The sequence below is a fragment of the Taudactylus pleione genome, unplaced genomic scaffold, assembly GCF_031769625.1.
Source record: "Taudactylus pleione unplaced genomic scaffold, aTauple2 ptg000381l, whole genome shotgun sequence".
In the NCBI taxonomy this organism is placed as follows: domain Eukaryota; kingdom Metazoa; phylum Chordata; class Amphibia; order Anura; family Myobatrachidae; genus Taudactylus; species Taudactylus pleione.
In genome coordinates this window covers 9,980,902-10,003,184 of record NW_028284782.1, presented here as the reverse complement: position 1 = coordinate 10,003,184, position 22,283 = coordinate 9,980,902, and the positions used below count along the sequence as shown (strand labels likewise).

Here is a 22,283-nt window from a genome sequence, read left to right as displayed (position 1 = left end):
TATCCTTTAAGGGTGGGGACGCTCCTGTGCAGAAAGGAGAATCCACCGCCCGAAGGAAGCATCCTGAGAGGCGAAGGTGTCAAACCTGTAATACCTCACGAAGGTATGGACAGAAGACCACGTAGCAGCCTTGCAGATCTGAACTGCCGAGGCACCACGTCGAGCTGCCCACGAAGGACCCACAGACCTAGTGGAATGAGCCTTCAGAGAAGGAGGGACCGGTAGGCCTTCATGAAGATAAGCTTCAGAAATAGCCATACGGATCCAGGCTGCCAAAGTTTGCTTTGAAGCAGGCCAACCCTTTTTACAGAAGCCATAGAGGACAACAAAGCGTCCGACTTCCTAAACGAAGAAGTGCGGTCAACATAAGTCCTTAAGGCCCGCACAACATCCAAAGAGGCCTCACCCACGGAAAGACCCGGTGAATTAAAGGCCGGAACAACTATTTCCTCGTTAACATGAAACTGGGAAACAACTTTGGGAAGAAACTCGGGCCGAGTGCGGAGCACTGCCCTGTTCCCATGAAAAACCAAGAAAGGGGGTCTACAAGAAAGAGCCCCTAACTCAGAAACACGTCTGGCCGAAGCAACGGCCAGAAGGAAAACAGTCTTAGCTGTTAGCCATTTAATATCCACTGAGCCCAGTGGTTCAAACGGGGGTCCTTGGAGAGCCCTCAGGACCACAGCCAAATCCCAAGGCGCCACAGGTGGAACAAAGGGCGGCTGAATACGGAGAACACCTTGCATAAAGGTGCGCACATCCGGGATTGTAGCAATCCTACGGTGAAACCAGACAGATAGGGCCGAAACCTGTACCTTCAAAGAAGCAAGGCGAAGCCCAAGATCTAGTCCCGCTTGCAGGAAGGCGAGAATCCGAGACAGACGAAACTCCCGCGGTGCATAACCTCTCGGTCGACACCACTGGAAGAACGTATGCCACACGCGATGGTATATCCTCGCGGAAGACGGTTTCCGAGCTCGTAACATGGTACGCACCACAGAGCTGGAAAACCCCCGGGACCTCAGCATGGCCGTCTCAACAGCCACGCCGCCAAAGACAGCCGAGTCAGGTCCGGGTGAAGACAAGGACCCTGAGACAGAAGGTCCGGTCGTAGCGGCAACCGCAGAGGACTGTCCACGGACAGACCCTGAAGGTCTGAGAACCAGTGCCGTCTGGGCCACGCGGGAGCTATCAACAGGAGCGTCCCTCCTTCCTGTTTGAATTTCCGGATTACCCATGGAAGAAGGGAGACCGGAGGGAACAGGTATGCGAACCTGAACGTCCACCGGACGGACAGAGCATCCACCAGAGACGCCCCTTCGTCTCTTGTGCGAGACCCGTACACCGGCAACTTGTTGTTGTGCCGGGACGCCATGAGGTCGATTTCTGGAAGACCCCACCTGTCCACCAGTAGTTGAAAAACGTCCGGGTGCAGGGACCATTCCCCTGGATGAACGTCCTGGCGACTTAGAAAGTCCACCTCCCAATTTAACACTCCCGGGATGAAGACCGCTGATATGGCCGGAAGATTGCGCTCCGCCCAAACCAGGATCCGAGAGACCTCTACGAGAGCCGCCCGACTGCGAGTTCCTCCTTGCCTGTTTATGTAGGCCACGGTGGTAGCATTGTCCGACTGGACCTGCACCGGGTGACCCTGGAGAAACCGCTGTGCCTGCAGGAGAGCATTGAAGACCGCACGGAGTTCCAAGATATTTATTGGAAGCTCCGCTTCTGTCGGCGTCCACCTGCCCTGGAACAAGTGTGGACCCGAAACTGCTCCCCAGCCCCGAAGACTGGCGTCCGTTGTCAACAGGACCCAATTTGGAACCCAGAACGGACGTCCCTTGTTGAGGTGGGTCGTCTTTAACCACCACGCAAGGGACAGGCGAACCTCCGGGGTGAGCACAATCGTCTGGAACTTCAGAGACTGAGGCAGCCCGTTCCACTTGGACAGGATCAGGTGCTGCAGAGGTCTGGAGTGAAACTGGGCGTATTCCACCATGTCAAACACCAACACCATGGAGCCCAGTAACCTCATCGCCGAGTGTAAGGACACCCGGCGGCTGTGCAGACAACTGCGCACCCTTGACTGTAAAGCAGAGATCTTGTCCTCCGTCACGAAGATCCTTTGCTGTCCCGAGTCCAATAAGGCTCCAAGATGCAGAATCCTCCGAGACGGGATTAGAGTGGACTTCTGCCAGTTGATTAGCCAGCCGTGCCATTGCAGCAGTGCAATGGTCAGGTCCAAGTGGTATAACAGGAGCTCTGGAGATCCTGCCACCAATAACAGGTCGTCCAAGTACGGCAACATGCGGACTCCTTGCAGCCGCAGAGAAGCCGCCATGACCGCCATCACCTTGGTGAAAACACGTGGTGCTGTCGCCAGGCCAAAAGGTAACGCCCGAAACTGGAAGTGGTCGCTGCGGATTGCAAACCGAAGGAACTCTTGATGGCGCAAAAGAATAGGGACATGCAGGTAAGCGTCCTGTATGTCCAATGACACCATGTAGTCCCCAGGTTCCAGCGCCAGAATGATGGACCGTAGGGTCTCCATCCGAAACTTCGGGACCCGCAAAGACTTGTTGAGTGCTTTGAGGTTGAGAATCGGACGATATGACCCATTGGGTTTCTGTACCAAAAATAGATTTGAATAGAAACCCTGGCCCCTCTGGGAGAATGGAACAGGCACTATAACTCCAGCCTGGAGCATAGTGTGCAATACCTTCCGCAGCTCCGTAGCCTTGTTCCGGTCTGATGGTAGACCCGTGGTGAAGAATCGAGCCGGAGGTCTGTGCCGGAAGGAGAGGGCGTACCCGTGGGAGACCATCTCCAGAACCCAAGTGTCTGTCGTAGTGAACGACCAACACCGGGAGAACTGCAGCAGGCGGCCTCCCACCCTGGGATCCCCCAAGGGGAGACCCGGACCGTCAGGCCGCAGGCTTGTCATCTGGCTTGGGGGCCGGACGTCTGGTACTCCATGCCTGTTTCCGGGGCTTGACCGATTTCTTAGGGCAAGCCTGTCGAGGAAACGACTGTGGTTTGGGCCTGCCCTGGGCCCTAGATGACCGAAAGGACGATGGTCCAGAACCAGAAGGAGCAGCGGCCGACGGGAGACAAGCAGATTTGGCTCCCGCCAGCGTGGCCACAATCTTATCCAGATCCGGACCGAAGAGAACTTCTCCGGTAAACGGCAACGCTTCCAGACCTTTCTTGGAATCTGCGTCCGCCTTCCAGGATCGCAGCCACAAGGTGCGACGAGCAGCTACCGCTGCTGAAGAAATTCTAGACACCAGAGTACTAATGTCTAGAGCCGCCTCGTTGATGTAGGTGGCCGAATCACGGAGATTGCCAATCAACTCCGCCTGTTCGGCCGGACAGTCGGATTCAAAAGAAGCCTCTAATGAATCCGCCCAGCGCTCCATCGCTCTGGCAACCCAGCAAATGGCCATAGCCGGCCGTGCTGCCCCCCCTGCAAGGGAATAAGCGGACTTCAGGCAGATTTCTACCTTGCGGTCCGTAGCATCCTTAAGGGAGGACATGGATGGCATCGGCAATGTGGCACTACGGACAAGACGGGTCACGTGAGAATCCACCTGTGGAGGGGATTCCCACTTAGCAAAATAATTATCCGCGAACGGATAAGCCACCGCCAGGCGTCTCTGCGGCTGGTATCTTTTGCCAGGTTGTTTCCACGCCTCCTCTAAATGGTCCACCAACTGACCCGAAAGAGGAAAGACTGTGGCATCGCCCTTCACATCTTTGAAAAAGGCATACTTAGATTTAGCCGCTGGGGGAACTTCATCCTCAATCACCAAGGCTGTGCGGACCGCCCGAATAAGTCCAGGAATATATACTTTGGACTTAGCATCAGCGTCCTTAGTATGATCGTAAGGATCCAGAATCTCCCCATCATCAGACGTCCCTTCGTCATCCTCATAAGGAGCGGACAGAGACGCCACCGGCCTTTTATGAGGCCGCATCACAGACTCCCCTTGCAACACATCCGACAAGTGCTGTACAGAACTCGTCAGGGAGTTAACCCACGCTGGCTCCTGAGAACCCGGGAGCGGGGAAATAGGGAGACTGTGGGGTACCACCAATTGTCGTGGGAACCCCTGCATGGGTGACGACACCACAGACTGCTGGGACAAACCCATCGGAGTAAACGCGGGCTGCGGAGCTAACTGGCCCACTAAAGCTGTTAACGCCTGAGCGAAACAAGCCCAGGGCGGCTCCTGTACCGGTGCTGTAACCGTAATAGGCCGCGCCATGGACAAACACTGCCGGCAAAGGCCCTCCGCGCTACCCTCCCCCTCCGCTAACGGTACTTTGCACGTGGTACACTGTAGCCGGAGGGGAAAATCACTTTCAGACATGATGGCACCACGTATGTGACCTCTCTCACCAATTAAGTATTAAATAGGCGAGAGACCACCCTGCAGCACCGCACCACAAGGGCTTTAGCAGAAAGAACAGGGACAGTAATAAAGCTGACAGTTTAGAGAAGAAAAGTTACAGGCAGCGCTAGCACAGTCACATACAATGCAGAGAAATAACAATTCCTGCACTAACAGCGCTGATCACTCAACTACACAGACACAGGGCCTGGTAGGACACAGCGCTGCATACACAGACCTGAGCCACAGCGGAGGAGAGGTATGCGGGGGGACCCAGACCACGATGCTTCCTTCCAGACTTCCAGCAGCGTTCACCATGCGTTGCAGAGAAGATGGCCGCCGAGGAGCAGAGAGAAGCTGGCCTGGGGGAGGAGCGCTGACACAGGACCAGTCAACACAGTGCAGAGAGGGCTGTGTGCAGCGGGGGAGGCGCCGGCTGTGAGACAGGGAAGGCGCGCTCCCCTGGCATGCATTTAACCCCTGGGACGCCGCAGCGCTACCGCTCTGCTGCGGTCCGCTGTCCCAGGGGGTAGTGGAAGCGCAGGTTGGTCGTCTGGCTCCACGCTGCAGCCAGTCCCCAGGGAGCCCCCTGCCTGGGGACTTAGGACCATGTGATCAGCGGGGACCCACCGCGGGACCCCGCTGCTTACCTCTGTCCCCCTTGAATCCGGCCATGGTCCGGAGCATCTGGGGTCACCGCTAGCTGTGACCCCAGACACCCACCAGCATCCCCGGATCAGTACCGGCGTTCTGGTACCGGCGGGGTGTAGGGAAGACAGCATGGACGTCAGGACTGACTGTCCATGCTGTTCATCCAGATGTGCAGCCACAGCTGCATGAAGAAAAAGCTTCAGGGGCTCTTCTAGCCCCCACTCCAACAGGTGCACCCGACTCCGGCCGGGCACCAAACTAAACTGAGGTGCCTTGGCCCGGGGGCGGGGTATAGGAGGGGGACCTAGTGCATCCTGGGAGGCTGAAAGCTTAACTCTTTGGTGCCCTGCGACTGACGTCACACCTATACCCCAAGGTATCCTGTGGATACCCTATGGACCCTGAAGTAGAAATATGCATGTATGATTAGTTTCACTGAACTTCTAAATGAAGAAAGTTAACATGAGCACTCCAAATTACAAAGCTCACATACATCATGATTTTGCTCATTTTAATACACAATTATTTGCTGTCTGACTCTGAACTCAACAGATAATATGATAATAATACAGTTAATGTCTGCAAGTGTCAGCCAGTACTTTGTTACACTTTGGCACCTCCCACTCTTCTGTGTAGAAATATTCATAGGTCTCCTTGCATGCTCCTTGCATGTTTGAAATCTCCCCACAGATCTTCAATAATATTCAGTGCAGGGGACTGTGGAGCACACAAATCTTACCCATGTCCTTGGTCAGCTGCTTATAGGTATTGGCATAACTATAATGGATGCAGGGCAAGCGGTTTGCACAGGCCTCTGAGTCAAGGGGGCCCACAATGCGCACACCCTGCACTCATTGAATATACTTACCTTGCAGCCGCAGAAACATAAATCACCAGGAAAATGGCGGCTGCATAATTTTATTGAAGACATGCAAATGTGCAGTGGAGAAATCACTCTGAAAATGGGGCCGGTGCCACTTGCCCTGAGATAGGTGTGAGGAGGGGGCTCACACGGAAATTCTACATGCTTTCCCTCCCCTAGCCCATGGTAGTTGAGCGCAGGTACAACACTCAGAGGTTAGAATAGTCAGTCTATTTATTTAACTGGTGAAAAGATTCCGCGGTGAGTCTGAATGTTAATTATCGGGGTCCGATAATTAACATCATGAATTGACCCCCAAATCATTCAAACTGAGGGTTTCAATAAATATATATTTTTAGGAGAGTCACAATTTTCGGAACCCAAAAGAAGTGTGGTTTGTTGGTATGTGAGTGTGACAGATAACAGAGTATGACTGCTTGTAAATTAATGTTGAATTGCAGGCGATGCCCACAATCTGCCATTGGAACACTGGTAAGAGCACCCTAAATCGTCGCTATTTTGTCACAAAGTTATCCCTAAATCATGAATTTTAGTTTGCAGCACCCATAGGGCTGCAAATTAACGTATAGGATTCAGGGATAACCGTAAAAGCGGCATATGTATTCACATCTCCGGCATCACACCTAATTGAATTTCCACCTAAGGGCCGTATTCAATTACAGTGTGAAAAGTAATTTTTGCCTGTTTTTTGGAGATGTTTTCACCTGAAAACTTATCTCCAAACTCAATTCCAGGTGGCTTTCGCCTGTGCGGAAACTCAATGTATTGAAATAGGAGAAAAAGTTTCTCCTTTGAATAGCAGGAGATAAAGGGGCCTATTCATCAACACTAAAATAAAGTTTTTAAGGCCATTTTCCTTAAATAACGTTATTTTGGTATTCATGAACAGACTTAACACAGGAGATATCACAGTTATCTCCTTGCTAAGTTCCCCTGCGTTAATTTCCACACTCCCCATACATTAGTATGGGGATGTGGAAATTGTGGTATTCATCAAATTCTGAAAATTATCAATTTTCGGAATTTGATGCAGTTACTATTCGCCACTGTGAGGTGGCGAATAGCAGAATCCACTTACCTGTATCAGCGTGTGCAGGTCCCCCGACGAGTCCCTTCGGCGCTCTGCTCCGTCCTCAGGCTCCGGAGGCTGATCGGACATGTGTGCTCCCCAGCAGAGCACAAGAAAGTTTAGAAAAATAATTTTTTTTTTTTTTTTTCTAATCTGTCATGTGGTCTGCTAGGAAACCACATGACAGACCAGCAGGACGGAGCCGGAGGCTGCTGCGCGGACAGGTAAGTCGGGGGGGGGGGATCGAGGGGGGTACGAAACTTAACGCATCTGTAGGCAGTGCTGCGCATGCGCTGGTTTTACAGATGTAACAGCGCATGCGCAGCACTGTTTCCAGATGCGATAAGGTAGTGTAGGCAGGGAAAAGTATCTATTTCCCGAAAAGCTGTCATCGCAAAAATGACAGCTTTTCGGAATAGATACTTATGGAGAGGTGGAATGATGAATTCCACCTATAATTAGCTAGAACTCCATGAGAGTTCTAAAGCTAATTATCTCCAGAGAATTTTATTGTTTAATGAATAGGCCCCTCAAAGTGCAAAATATTTATTTTGAGGTGCAAACATAGGGAAATGACTCAGAACCCTTGGGACACCCCCCCAAAGGACAAATCAACCCAAAAAAACCCCACTCAGAACACCCCAAAAAAACATGTAATTTTTGGGGCGAAAATGTAAAAAGTGGGGGGACAAGTATAAAAATTAGCAAAATAGGTTTCTTGGGGTGCTGTAAGGAGGGGCCAAGTGTTTTTGGGATTGCAGGTGCATGTATGAGGGTGGTTTTTCACGTTTTTTAAAAGTTAGACCTCAAAATATGCTAGCATCCATTTTCAAGTACCCCAAATTTGACTGGACTACTTATTTAAAAAATAATAATAATAATAATAATAATAATAATAATAATAATAATAATACTAATAATAATAATAATACTGCTTTATGTCATTCTTCACCACTTTTCCATAGAGGTTAATAGCAAGCAATTAATACCACTTAAGTACCCTAAATAGTTCAATTAGGGCTATTAGTACACATCCTTAATGATTTCCTATGTCAGCCCATCTTTTCCTGGGGTACAGAGTGATTCCCTTATTCCTCCTGCACTATCCGCAGATTCCGCATTTGTCTATTCCCGTTTTCGCCTATTTCCGGATTGAATTAGGCAGAAAGCAAGGACGCGCACTGACTGATTCCGCCTCTGAAACAGGCGGAGGAGGCGGAAAGTCGGACAGGCGAAACCTTTCCGACTTTCCGAGGCTGATTGAATACGGGCCCAAGTCTGAAAAGGCTGACGACTAAACAATAGCACTTAACTGAAAATAAATGCAAATACATATTCAGATATCTCAAGGTATAGAATTGTTTAAACATTTGTGAATATTACAAAACACTTTATATACGACAAACCTGAATTTAAGCCGAGTGTCACAATATTGTCTATCTTCAATATAGCAAAACTGAAGTACTTCTCTAGGAGACTAGGTAATAGATGCCTCTTATATCTGTCTGAGCATAGAGACTGCTTGTGACAACTACCACCACTGTAACAGAATTACACGTAAACTTCATCTAACCATCGCCACCTACTTGGTGCAATTTACATAGTTGTCGGCACTGGCTGGTATTTTGGATTTTGCAAGCTGCATACTTGCTATGTGAAATTACATTTTCACTGTGTGCATGGCCCATTTACAGCGAAATAGCAACACGTAAAACCACAATAACATGGTAACTGTATTGTTTTTAAACATTACTTACAACTACCACACTTCACTTTTATCATAATAAAATTAAGCGCCTGTTATCACCGATCACATACTACTATTTATAAAGGGTTAAAACATTAGACCACGCTCTGCAGAATTCAGGAGAACTGCTTTACAGAATAACATCAGCAGAACACATACAGGCAAATATGAAGAAAGAAACTTGTTCAAAGAAGCTTACAATCTAAAGCTGCTGAACACACACAAAACACAATGTGATAAGGAGGGAAATAGTCAGAGGATAACTTTCAACCTCACTGATACTACATCATCTCCAGCAGCTCAGTAGCACAGAAAAAAAAAAACAATAGTGACATGAATCTAAATTTACAGTACAGTACTGCAGAAATATCAGACCAATAGATAGCGGCCATTCCTCATGGTTTAATAGCTATAGAAAACACAAATCCTGAAGCAGACCCATACCTTTCTCTTTGCAATCCTATTCATTCCTCAGTCCAGAGCTCTCTGACAAACACTACAGTCTCCGTTTCCCAACACAGTAGTGCGTTACTGAGCAATTTCTTCCTTCTCAGAGAGGTTTAGTTGTTGGCCTGTATATAGGTGAGTAAGCAGCTGAGAAAACTCCTGCTTGCCAAAACCCTCCACTCTCTTGTGACATGCCAGGAATTTCCATCTTATTAATGAGCACCTCTGTGCGAGGAGGAGTTGTGTTGGGGGAGTAAGGAATCCAAGAGGCCTAGTCGTCTTCAATTTTCTGAAAAGTAGCTGACACCTCACCCTGCACTCTTTAGGTGTCTTCCCAAAATTGCTGATTTCAGTACCAGCAAGAATTGTTCCTCATTTAGGGCAGTGGCATATAGGCACTTTCCCAGCTTCGGAAACCTAATATGCACTGTATAGCATTTTTATTGCACATACAGGACGGTGACTATTTACATATAAAAGATTTCACCTAAAGAATGATGGAAGTTTGTAAACTTGTATAAAACTCTGCTGATGGAGTTTTAAAAACCCGCTCTATCAATTACAAGCTTATGTGATATCCTTATGTGTGAATTATTTCAATTTGGTGCTATTAGATGGTGCATTGGAAATGTGGCATTTGAAGTACCCATGTGTCAGCATCATGATGTTGCAACGTAGCTGAGCAAGGCTTACACGTTACCAGGTGCACTCAGACACCTAGATACGCTACTGACTGCAAAACAGGACGTTATTCCAAGGCACAAGATCACCTGGGAGGCTGATTTTATCTGGCCCAGAGGAGGATATATGATCTACAGTAAAGGAAAGGCTTCCAAAATCCTCTCTCTCATTAGAATTCCTATAAGTATATTATACAGTGACGTGCGGTGAGGTAAATGGCCTGGGAGGCACTGGCTAGTGTCAGAGCCAGATTTACAGTAACATATATGAACCTGAGGGTTCATGTGGGCATTATACAAGGGTGCAGCAGTATATAGTGCTAGAAATTTGGTGAGTTTTGATGAGGGATGTGTGGAAAAGTTAGACAGGGGAGGCAGTGCCTCACCTGCCATACACTGTTTACTCCAGAGTTTTGACTATAAAATGATTAGAATAATACAAAGAAGATATTTATACAGGTTGACTCTCCCATATCCAAATATTCCGAAATACGGAATATTTTTAGCATGACTGAGATAGTGAAAACTTTGCTTTTTGATTGTCCAATGTACACAAACTTTGTTTAAGGCAAAAAATTATTAAAAATATTGTAGAAAATTACCTGCAGGCTGTGTGTATAAGATGTATATAAACATAAATGCATTCTGTGTTTAGATTTGGGTCTCAATACCAAGATATCTCATTATGGTATGCAAATATTCCAAAATACGGAATATTCCGATATCCAAAATACCCCTGGTCCCAAGCATTTTGGATATGGGAGACTCAACCTGTATTATTTTCTTTACATTTTTCTTATAATTTTTTTTTAGTCAGAGCTCTAGAATATATCCCATGCTTGCCGACATTTGGCTCCCTCCTTCCGGGAGGGAGCTGTCGGGCTTACAGGGCTGGGGGCCCGGGAGGGAGCTGTCGGGCTTACAGGGCTGGGGGCGTGACGCGGCCAAAGGTGGCGGGGCCCGGCACATGACGCAGCGTTGGGGGCGGAGCATGGGGGCGTGACAGCGCGATCGCGTCATCGTGGCTCCGCCCCCTCTTCACAATGCCGTGATTAATGGCATTGTGCAGCGGGGGCGGAGCCACGATGACGCGATTCAGCGCGAATCGCATCACCGGCCCCCCTGCTGCCGGGGTTTGTACCTAAAGGCGCGAGGGGTGCGGGCACATCGCCGGGGGCCGGGAGGATTGCCTGCCTTCCAGGGAGGTCGGGAGCGGCACCCGATTTTCAGGAGGCTCCCGACCAAATCGGGAGGGTAGGCAAGTATGATATATCCAAGTATAACAGGAAAGGCTCTGCCTCACCTCACTGCACATCACTGATAAAAATAAAATTTATGGTCACTATCAAGTTATGGAAACTCTTTGATACAGCTGAGAGGGTACGAGGAATCAGGATCTTTATCCATATATGGCGGTACCTGCCCAAAATAGCCGTTTTGAAATAGTGTTGTTGATCTCATCAGTGGTACCACACAAGTTCCTATCTCTAAAAAGAAAACCTGGTTCTTTCTTATAAGTATACTGCTAGAGGTTTTGGTCAAACATGCTGATAATTTATCCAGCGAAGTTCTCAACACAGCCATATGCTTGATTGCTAACTGCTGGAAATGTCTGGACAGGCCATCACAGCATCAGCTTTTCAACAAGATCAGGCATTTGGCTACTATGGCGAACAAAAAGTAAAACAAATTCACCCAAATTTGGAACTTGTGATATTTTTAGAAAAGACCATACTCTTAAAAAGATCACTACCATAGGCTTTGAGTCCTATCATTTTATTTATTTGAAAACAATCTGTACTTGCTTGAACTAGTTGCTATCTACATAGCTTTCTCACAATTGGACCAGGAACAGCTTTCAATCCATCCCCCTTCACAAATAAAAAAGACCTACTTGTCCTGCCGTACATTCATTGCACATCTGAAGGCAATACCTCCAGTACATTTATACAGAATGCAAGTAAAAACATATTTTATGTGCAAAAGTGTGGAAATGATTACATACTGAAACCATGCCCACTGTACAAGTATTCTGCAATACACGACTCAAAAAATATTAAAAAAAGAATACTAAAATATATATATATATATATATATATATATATATATATATATATATATATATATAGAATACATTCAAGGATAAGGTTTTGTAGACACACCACCAAAATATGCTGATTATGCAGGGGGCATTAGGATGAGCTGTTTTGCTAGAGGTAAAATTCATGTGTCTAGCACCTGAGTCCAGACAATAGGGATTGCCTGTGGGAGCATCACCTGGTGTTGTCTGAAGAACAGGAAGGTGAAGTGTGAGCACACAGGAATGATCAGTCTATGTGATGACTACTTTATGTAGATCAGCTTTACATTACAATATGTCCTGATATTTCAACTGTAGGTGAATGCCTGTTAACGGATAAAAATTACCGCAGATGTAGGTAGTGCTGCGCATGCACTGCTTTTGAGGATGTAACAGCGCATGCGCAGCACGGATTACAGCTGCGGTAAGATAGAGTAGAGAGGGGAAACTATCTATTTCCTGAAAAGCTGTCATCGCAAAAATGACAGCTTTTCAAAATAGTGATGGAGAGGAGGAATGATGAATTCCTCTGGTAATTAGGTAGAACTCCATGCGAATCCTAAACCTAATTTCCTCCAGAGAATGTTTAGTTATGATGAATAGGCCCCCGAGACCTTCCACCTATAAAATGTTAAAAGCATTTCTCCCCAAAGTTTAATTCTATGTAATGTCAATGTTTTACACAGCCCTGTATTGCCTCCTCTGCTCTGCAAATTCCTAAGGACAGATTTATCAGTGCACTATCCCAGTTCTGTGAAGAATCCCTTCTTCAAAGCAGTCTTAGGTAGTAGGTTCTGACTCTGTAATTTAGATTTATGGAGTTATTCGTAGAGATATATGGCAAAGCAGAGACTCTGTACAGGTCTATAGTTTAAAGTGATGCATACTTGCCTAGTTTTGAAAAAGCATTTCAGGGAGATTGTGAAAGCAGCACCTATGAGCATGGCGGTAAAGTGGACGTGTACTGCTACATCTGAGAGGCGTGTCCTAAAATTGACTTACATCCACATGTAAATGAGCCCCAAAGCAGTTAGTAAGAGCTACTTATTCATGAAAACACACTGATGCTTCTCAGAAAATACATGTAACCATAGGGATCATTGTGCCTTATAACCAATGCAGGGAAATTATACTAATGATCCCATTTGAATGTATATATCTCTGTTTTTCTTTTATATAAGTGTCATAATAGGGGTAAGGTGAAATGAGGGAGATTGGTAGACTCTTCAGGGAGACAGGGAGATTACTACTATTTCAGGGAGTCTCCCTGACAATGAGGGAGGGTTGGCAAGTATGAAGTGATGGGATGAAATAAATAGAGTTTTGGATAGTCGGCTATGTACTGTTTTTATACAAATCCTTGTTGCAGAGCATCTACAGATAGAATGGTAAACAATGTGTAATCCAGTGAAGGTATTAGGGATGTGCATTTACAAAATCCAGATAAAAATGGTTCACAGCGGGTATAGGGCTATGTCCCTTATATTAATCCTGCAGCAACTTTCTTGCCACACAAAGCCAAGCCCGATAGAGAGAGTGAGAGAGAGTGAGAGATAAAGGGGCAGATGTACTAAGCTCTGAAAAAATGATAAAGTGGGGAGTGATAAACCACCAATCAGCTCCTGTAATTTTTTAAACACAGCCTAACATGACGCTGAGGAGCGAGCGACAAAAAATATAATATGGCAATCGATAATATCCTTAAATCCACTGCCAAGTCAAAAAACAAGCTATATCTGTGCCATACAACTGCAAACAAACGGGACGGCACTCAGGGTCTTCTAATCAATTAAGCATATGAACAGCAAATTGCCAACGTTAACGTTTCAATATGATGACATAATATCCTCAGGGCAATATAGACAGAACATGCAGATAAACAACGCATGTCCTGTCTATATTGCCTTGAGGACAGTATGTCTGCATACGAAAACGTTGGTCATTTGCTGTTCATATGCTTAATAGATTAATATATTTTTTTAAGAAGACCCTGAATGCGTGTTCTGTATATATGTATATATACTAGGGGTGTGCACCGGCCACTTTTCGTGTTTTGTGTTTTGGTTTTGGATCTGGATCTTTCTTCGTGTTTTGGATCTGGATTGGTTTTGCCAAAACCACCCTTCCGTGTTTTGGGTTCTGGGTTTTGTGTTTTGGATCTGTATTTTTTTGAAAGAAAGCATAAAAACAGCTAAAATCACAGAATTTGTAGGTTTTTCTGCTCCTATGCTATTATTAACCTCAATAACCTTAATTTCCACTAATTTCCAGTCTATTCTGAACACCTCACAATAGTGTTTTTATGTCCAAAAGGCTGCACCGAGGTAGCTGGATGACTATGCTAAGCGACACGAGTGGGCGGCACAAACACGTGACCCATCTAGGAGTGACACTGCAGTGGCAGACAGGATGGCAGTTACAAAAACTAGGCCCCAAACTGTACATAATGCAAAGAAAAAAAAGAAGTGCAAGATGGAATTGTCCTTGGGCCCTCCCACCCACCCTTATGTTGTATAAACAGGACATGCACACTTTAACAAATCAATCATTTCAGCGCCAGGGTCTGCCACACAACTGTGGCTGAAATGATTGGTTTGTTTGGGCCCCCAAAAAACAAGCTGGCAATTAATGTGTCCCTGCACAAACTGGCTCTACGGAGGCAAGATGTCATCCTCATCCTCCTCATCCACCGATTCCTCACCCTCTTCAGTGTGTACATCCTCATCCTCACAAAGTATTAACTCGTCCCCACTTGAATCCACCACCACAGGTCCCTCTGTACCTTCTGGAGGCTGGTCTCCCTGGAAGAGCTGATAATTCATTTTGATGAACATCATCTTCTCCACATTCTGTGGAAGCAACCTCCTACGCCTTTCGCTGACAAGGTTCCCGGCTGCACTAAACACTCTTTCGGAGTACACACTGGAGGGGGGGCAACTCAGGTAAAATAGAGCCAGTTTGTACAGGGGCCTCCAAATTGCCTCTTTTTCCTGCCAGTACAGGTATGGACTGTCTGACTTGCCTACTTGGATGCTGTCACCGATGTAATCCTCCACCATTCTGTCAATGGTGACAGTATCATATGCAGTGACAGTAGACATGTCAGAAATTGTTCCCAGGTCCTTCAGTCCGGACCAGATGTCCAAACTTGGTCCTGCCTGCCCTGCATCACCGTCAGCGGGTTGCTTAGGATACCTAAGTTTTTTCCTGGCAGCCCCAGTTGCGGGAGAAAATGAAGAAGGAGCCGTTGACGTGTCACGTTCCGCTTCAGCTGACAGTGTGTTCACCAGCAGGTCTTTGCACCTCTGCAGGCTTGTGTCGGCCGGAAAGAGAGACACCACATAGGCTTTAAACCTAGGATCGAGCACGGTGGCCAAAATGTAGTGGTCTGATTTCAACAGATTGACCACCCTGGAATCCTGGCAAAGCGAATGAAGGGCTTCATCCACAAGTCCCACATGCCGAGCGGAATCGCTCCATCTTAGCTCCTCCTTCACTTTCTCCAGCTGCTTCTGCAAAAGCCTGATGAGGGGAATGACCTGACTCAAGCTGGCAGTGTCTGAACTGACTTCACGTGTAGCAAGTTCGAAGGGCTGAAGAACCTTGCACAACACGGAAATCATTCTCCACTGCGCTTGAGTCAGGTGCATACCCCCTCCTTTGCCTATGTCATAGGTGGATGTATAGGCTTGTATGGCCTTTTGCTGCTCCTCCATCCTCTGAAGCATATAGAGGGTTGAGTTCCACCGCGTCACAACCTCTTGCTTCAGGTGATGGCGGGGCAGGTTCAAGAGTGTTTGCTGGCGCTCCAGTCTTCGGCACGCAGTCGCTGAATGGCGAAAGTGGCCAGAAATTTTTCGGCCCACCCAAAGCGTCTCCTGCACGCCCCTGTCGCTTTTCAGAAAATTCTGCACCACCAAGTTTATTGTGTGAGCAAAACATGGGACGTGCTGGAATTTGCCCAGATGTGATGCCCGCACAATATTGGTGGCGTTGTCAGATATCACAAATCCCCAGGAGAGTCTAAGTGGGGTAAGCCACTGGGCGATGATTTCCCTCAGTTTCTCTAAGAGGTTGTCGGCGGTGTGCCTCTTACCGAAACCGGTGATACACAGCGTAGCCTGCCTTGTAACGAGCTGGCGTTTCTGAGATGCTGCTACTGGTGACGCTGCTGCTGTTGCTGCGTAAGGTGATACATCTACCCAGTGGGCTGTCACAGTCATATAGTCCTTAGTCTGCCCTGTTCCACTTGTCCACATGTCCGTGGTTAAGTGGACATTGTGTACAACGGCGTTTTTCAGGACACTGAGGACACTTTTTCTGACGTTTCTGTACAGTCTCGGTATCGCCTGCCTAGTGAAGTGGAATCTAGACGGGATTTGGAACCAGGGACACACTACCTCCATCAATTGTCTAAATCCCACTGCACTAATGGCGGATACCGGACCCACGTCTAACACCAACATAGCAGTCAAGGCCTCAGTTATACGTTTTGCTTCAGGATGACTGCTGTCATACTTCATCCTCCTCGCTAAGGACTGTTGGAGGGTCAATTGTTTAGTAAAAGTAGTGGTGTTCCTACTTCCTCTCTGGGATGATGAACGACTCCCAGCAGCAGCAACAGCAGCAGCGGCAGCAGTAGGCGTAGCAATGCAGGATCCTCCGGAGGAATCCCGGATAGGAGAGTCAGTCATGCCAGTGACATGGCCTGCAGGACTACTTCCGATCCTGACTAAGGAGGAAATTGACGAGGAGGGAGTTGACGGTGTGGTTTGCAGGCGCTTGGATACAACAGGACAACGGGATTTAGGTGTCCCTGGACTGCTTACGGTCTTAGCCAAAGTTTCTGAACTTGACAGTAACTTTTTATGAACACGCTGCAGGTGCCGTATAAGGGAGGATGTTCCTAGGTGGTTGACGTCCCTACCCCTACTTATTTCACCTTTACATATGGTACATATGGCAAGACAGTTGTTGTCCGGATTTGGATAGAAATATTGCCAGACCAAAGAGGTGGAATGTTTGGTCTTCTGCCCAGGCATGACCGTGATGGGCTTTTTCATCCCACGGACAACAACTGTCTCCCCCGGAGCCTGATTTAAACAAACCACATCACCATCAGAATCCTCCTCGCCAACTTCCTCCTCAGCGCCAGCTACACCAGTATCCTCATCCTGTTGTACTTCAACAGTGACATCTTCAATTTGCATATCAGCAAGTGGACTGTGGGTGCTCCTTTCAGCACTTGCAGGGGGCGTGCAAATGGTGGAAAGAGCCACCTCTTCCCGTCCAGTGCTGGGAAGGTCAGGCATCGCAACCACCACCACACTTGGACTCTCCTTGGGGATTTGTGATATCTTCTTAGAAAGCACAGTTCTTCGCTGTGCTTTTGCCAGCTTAACTCTTTTGATTTTTTTAGTGGGAGGAGGGCTTCCATCGTCATGTGAAGCTGAACCACTAGTCATGAACATACTAGGGATCGACCTTAGCCGTTCCTTGCCACTCCGTGTCGTAAATGGCATATTGGCAAGTTTACGTTTCTCTTCAGCTGATTTAAATGTCTTTTTCAAGGTCATTTTCCTGAACTTTGCCATTTGGGATTGTATGTGCCCTCTACTATGACATTGGGCATCGGCCTTGGCAGACGACGTTGATGGCATGTTATCGTCTATGTCATGACTAGTGGCAGCAGCTTCAGCACTAGGAGGAAGTGGATCTTGATCTTTCTCTATTTTATTTTTATCGGAGAAAGTTTGGTCCTCCATTTATGTTATATCGATTTGATATATACGTGCGGCTAAACACAGAAAATTATTTTTTTTTTGGTTTGGACTGGAGTGTACTTTCGGGGGTTACAGCACCCTTAACGGTCAAGCCAGCCGGCCCTTTACTTATGACACAGGCGCACGCTTGGCACTACTTTGTTGATGCACGTACGGCTACTGCGCACACAATTCACAAACACAGAAAATAATTTTTTTTTTGGTTTGGACTGGAGTGTACTTTGGGGGTTACAGCACCCTTTAACGGTCAAGCCAGCCGGCCCTTTACTTATGACACAGGCGCACGCTTGGCACTACTTTGTTGATGCACGTGCGGCTACTGCGCACACAATTCACAAACACAGAAAATAATTTCTTTTTGGTTTGGACTGGAGTGTACTTTCGGGGGTTACAGCACCCTTAACGGTAAAGCCAGCCGGCCCTTTACTTATGACACAGGCGCACGCTTGGCACTACTTTGTTGATGCACATGCGGCTACTGCGCACACAATTCACAAACACAGAAAATCATTTTTTTTTTTGTTTGGACTGGAGTGTACTTTCGGGGGTTACAGCACCCTTTAACGGTCAAGCCAGCCGGCCCTTTACTTATGACACAGGCGCACGCTTGGCACTACTTTGTTGATGCACGTGCGGCTACTGCGCACACAATTCACAAACACAGAAAATAATTTTTTTTTTGGTTTGGACTGGAGTGTACTTTGGGGGTTACAGCACCCTTTAACGGTCAAGCCAGCCGGCCCTTTACTTATGACACAGGCGCACGCTTGGCACTACTTTGTTGATGCACGTGCGGCTACTGCGCACACAATTCACAAACACAGAAAATATATTATTTTTTTAGCACTTGGGGGGAGCACCCCTGATGGACAGAGCACCCCCTGGACAACACTACAGCACCCCTTTAGGACTGGGACACTGCACAGTACTTTGGAGTTGACACAGCCCCTATGGAGAACTGACTGCACAACACAGTCCAGCCAGCCCCTATGGACTTTGAAGTAGTGGACACAGCCCCTATTAACAACAGCAGCACAGCACAACACAGCCAGCCCCTATGGACTTTGAAGTAGTGGACAACAGCAGCACTACACTACACTACACTACACAGCCCTAACTCCCACCCTCCCTCTTCACTGTCCACAGCCGAGTGAGAAAATGGCGCCGACGCGGGTACCTTATATAGGTTCCAAAACCCGCGAGACTCGGAAGGCGGGATGATGAGTTTTGCCTCGATTTCAGATCCGAGTCAGGCGGGAAAAGTCCAGCCTGACTCGGATCGGACTCGGATCGGGGGGGCTCGGATTTCAGAAATCCGAACCCGCTCACCCCTAATATATACATAACAACAAACGTCCGGCTTTCCCAGGTAAACAGATAACTTGGCCCGGTGCTCGCAAAGTATAAAAAGATGTATACTTAGCATAGGTAAGTGGCACTCAGGGTACTTGAAAAGTTAGACTGTGATGTCTCATTAAACTCATTAAACAAACTTTTCAATTACCCGGAGTGTTGCTTACCTATGCTAAGTATATATATATTTATTAGAGATGTGTGCAGACACCTGTGTTTTGATTCTAAGGGGTATATTTACTAAAGTGAGAATTTTTAGAAGTGGAGATGATGCCCATAGCAACCAATCAGATTCTAGCTATTATCTTCTAGAAGGTGCTAGTTAGATGTTAAGTGGACTTTCTTCGCGCTGCACCCATTCTATGGAATGCCCTACCTTGCACAATAAGACTTTCCTCTAGTCTCCAATCCTTCAAGCGTTCCCTGAAAACTCACCTCTTCAGGCAAGCTTATCAGATTCCAGAACCTCCCACATAACCTTCATAGCTTCCATATCTAATTACATCCCCTTTTACAGTCCACACACAATCTCACACTTCGTCTTTCTCTCACATCCTCATGACATTTGGTCGAAATTCCTGTGTGACTGGATCATGCAGCCAACCAAGAAACTGTGCATTGTGGCTGGACCAAAATGCAATATATAACACCTATCCTTGTGTCTCAATGCCTATTTCCCTATAGATTGTAAGCTTGCGAGCAGGGCCTTCCTACCTATATATCTGTCTGTTATTACCCAGTTTTGTTCTATTAATGTTTACAATTGTAAAGCGCAACGGAATATGCTGCGCTATATAAGAAACTATTAATAAATAAAATAAATAAATAAAGTGGAATCTGATTGGTTGCCATGGGCAACATCTCCACTTCTAAAAACTCTCACTTTAGTAAATATACCCCTAAGTCATCATCATGTTTTGGCAAAACCACACTCACTTGTTTTGATTTTCTTTAAAAATGTACAAAAACAGCTAAACTCATGTAATTTGGACCAGTTCTTGTTCTTATAGTATTATTAACATTTATAACATCCATTTCCAGAGCAAAGTAACCTATCAGTATATTTTTGGAGTGTGGGAGGAAACTGGAGTACCAGGAGTAAACCCACGCAAGCACAGGGAGAATATACAAACTCCACACAGTTAAGGCCATGGTGGGAATTGAACCCATGACCTCATTACTGTGAGGCATATACACACACATTTATATTATATATATATATATATACACACACACACATATATATGTGTATATATGCCTCGCAGTAATGAGGTATGATATATATCTATATATACACACACCCATAGAATTCGGTGTAGAAAAATAACGGTTGAATACCTGCTCATCAGAAAATCATTGTTAAATGAAAGATAAATTTACCAGCTGGAATAGAGTGCTTATAAAGGGTTCCTTGTATTACATATGCTGACACCAACAAAGCTCTGGCAAGCATTCCAACCACAGGAAATTCTTACTCACAGGAGCCCACAGTCCACCGATTGGAGTGCGACGTAAACCAGGAGGGAGGATAAAATCCACAGTGTGCACAGCACAAAGCTGCCTATTCACTGTGCTGCAACATGTATGTAGTTCCACTGTACCTCTAGGAAATTAACAGCAACAAGCCAACTCACAACAAGTCATAGTGTCTGCAGAAGACTAACATCACACACTCTTTCCTAATACCGCCTTTTATCAGTAATAAAAACCATGACTATCAATGACACGCCTATCTAATTAAAACGGCATTACATAATAAATAATTTCAGTAACCAAGGGCAAAGTCTGGTAGCAAATCCACGGCAATGATGGTGGTTAAATAGGATCTACATAAATTACAGGACTACAACTTCCAGGATGTCCCATCAGCCAGGGTAATATATGTAATCGTCAAATTCCAAAATGATATAAGCAGAGTTTATTTAAAGCTGTACTACCACCATAAGCTGAATCTGTACTGCCACCTAAGTCCTTCCACAGTACCACACAAGCCCAGTTTCTAGTTTGATGATTCAAGGACACCTTTAGCAAGCGTACCCTAAAGGCATATTTACACAGCTATCGCAATCAGTTTCCGATTACTGCGATTATGCGCATTCCCGATTATCGCATTATGCAATTGAAAAAAATTAGGAATGATAATTTTTAGTTCATAAGCCTGTGGGAGTTTTTTGTAAAAAAATGGGGAAATCAATTATTTGATTGTTTCTTCTATTTATCTCGATGCTGTTTATATGCTATATGATTATATTGTAATTTGTTCTTCTATGTTAACAATATTTGTATACGGTGATATGTTTTTGCTGTGTCATTTTGCTAGCAGACGCTAGTATGTATTTTGGTTATTTATTTGTTTTTCTTTTTGTATATGCAAAATCAATTAATAACAAATACTCAATTTAATAATTTTTTTTTTTTTTAATTGGGAAATCAGCCTGTACCCTAAGAAACATACACACACACACACACACACACATATATATATATATATATATATATATATATTTTTATTTTTTTATTATTATTTATTAATTTTTTTAAATGTTGTAAATGGCTGATTTCTGCATTTTTTAAATAGTGAAAAATAATAGAAAATATTTTTTTGTTGAAATAAATGCTGTAGTTAATTTTGGGGTGCATAAAATTTGACAGCAAATTGATTTTTGAGTAATTTGAAGCCACTTTCAAAAAAGTATTTAAAAAAACACTTGTAACTCCCATTTGCAATGTTAAAAACACCTGTCCCATCAATACAGCACACCCATATACCTGTCCCACATCTTTTAGCTTATTATTCTGCACTTAGCAGAATAATACACCAATAATATGTAATTATTCACCCAATTAAGCCAATTGAAAATTTCTAATTGACTAATTGATCATTAGGGAGGGGTGGGGTGTTCCAGGGGTTCTTAACAAAGTCCTAACATTTCTTATACTGCTTTTAAACCGAAATTCCGGGTCTGACCCGGAGGTTGTAACAGGGTTCCAATCTGGAATTTCCCTGGCGCCGACCCAGGATATTCCCGAGTCAGCGCCGTTCACACAGGAGTCGGGTCTGCAGAGACCCTGCTTTTCCCGCGTTGAAGTGGATGCTTGGAGATGACGACATCTCCAAGAACTACTGAAGCCGGCCAATCGGCAGGCATGCGGCACGATCCAGGTCACCCTGACCCGGATTGCGCCATTTACA

General features: G+C 45.9%; 1 protein-coding gene across 3 annotated transcripts in view; it reads right to left on the bottom strand.

Annotated features, from left to right (window-relative positions):
- LOC148507865 (ligand of Numb protein X 2-like) overlaps positions 1–22,283 on the bottom strand; it is a 97,869-nt gene that overhangs the window by 51,976 nt on the left and 23,610 nt on the right. Inside the window, exon 1 of one of the 3 annotated variants that reach the window (XM_088445511.1) lies at positions 9,192–9,279. The exons of the other annotated variants lie outside the window; for them this stretch is intronic. The gene's annotated coding sequence lies outside the window, so the exon portion shown is untranslated. Of the gene's footprint in view, positions 1–9,191; positions 9,280–22,283 lie in introns of those variants that run through there. 3 annotated transcript variants of the gene reach the window in all.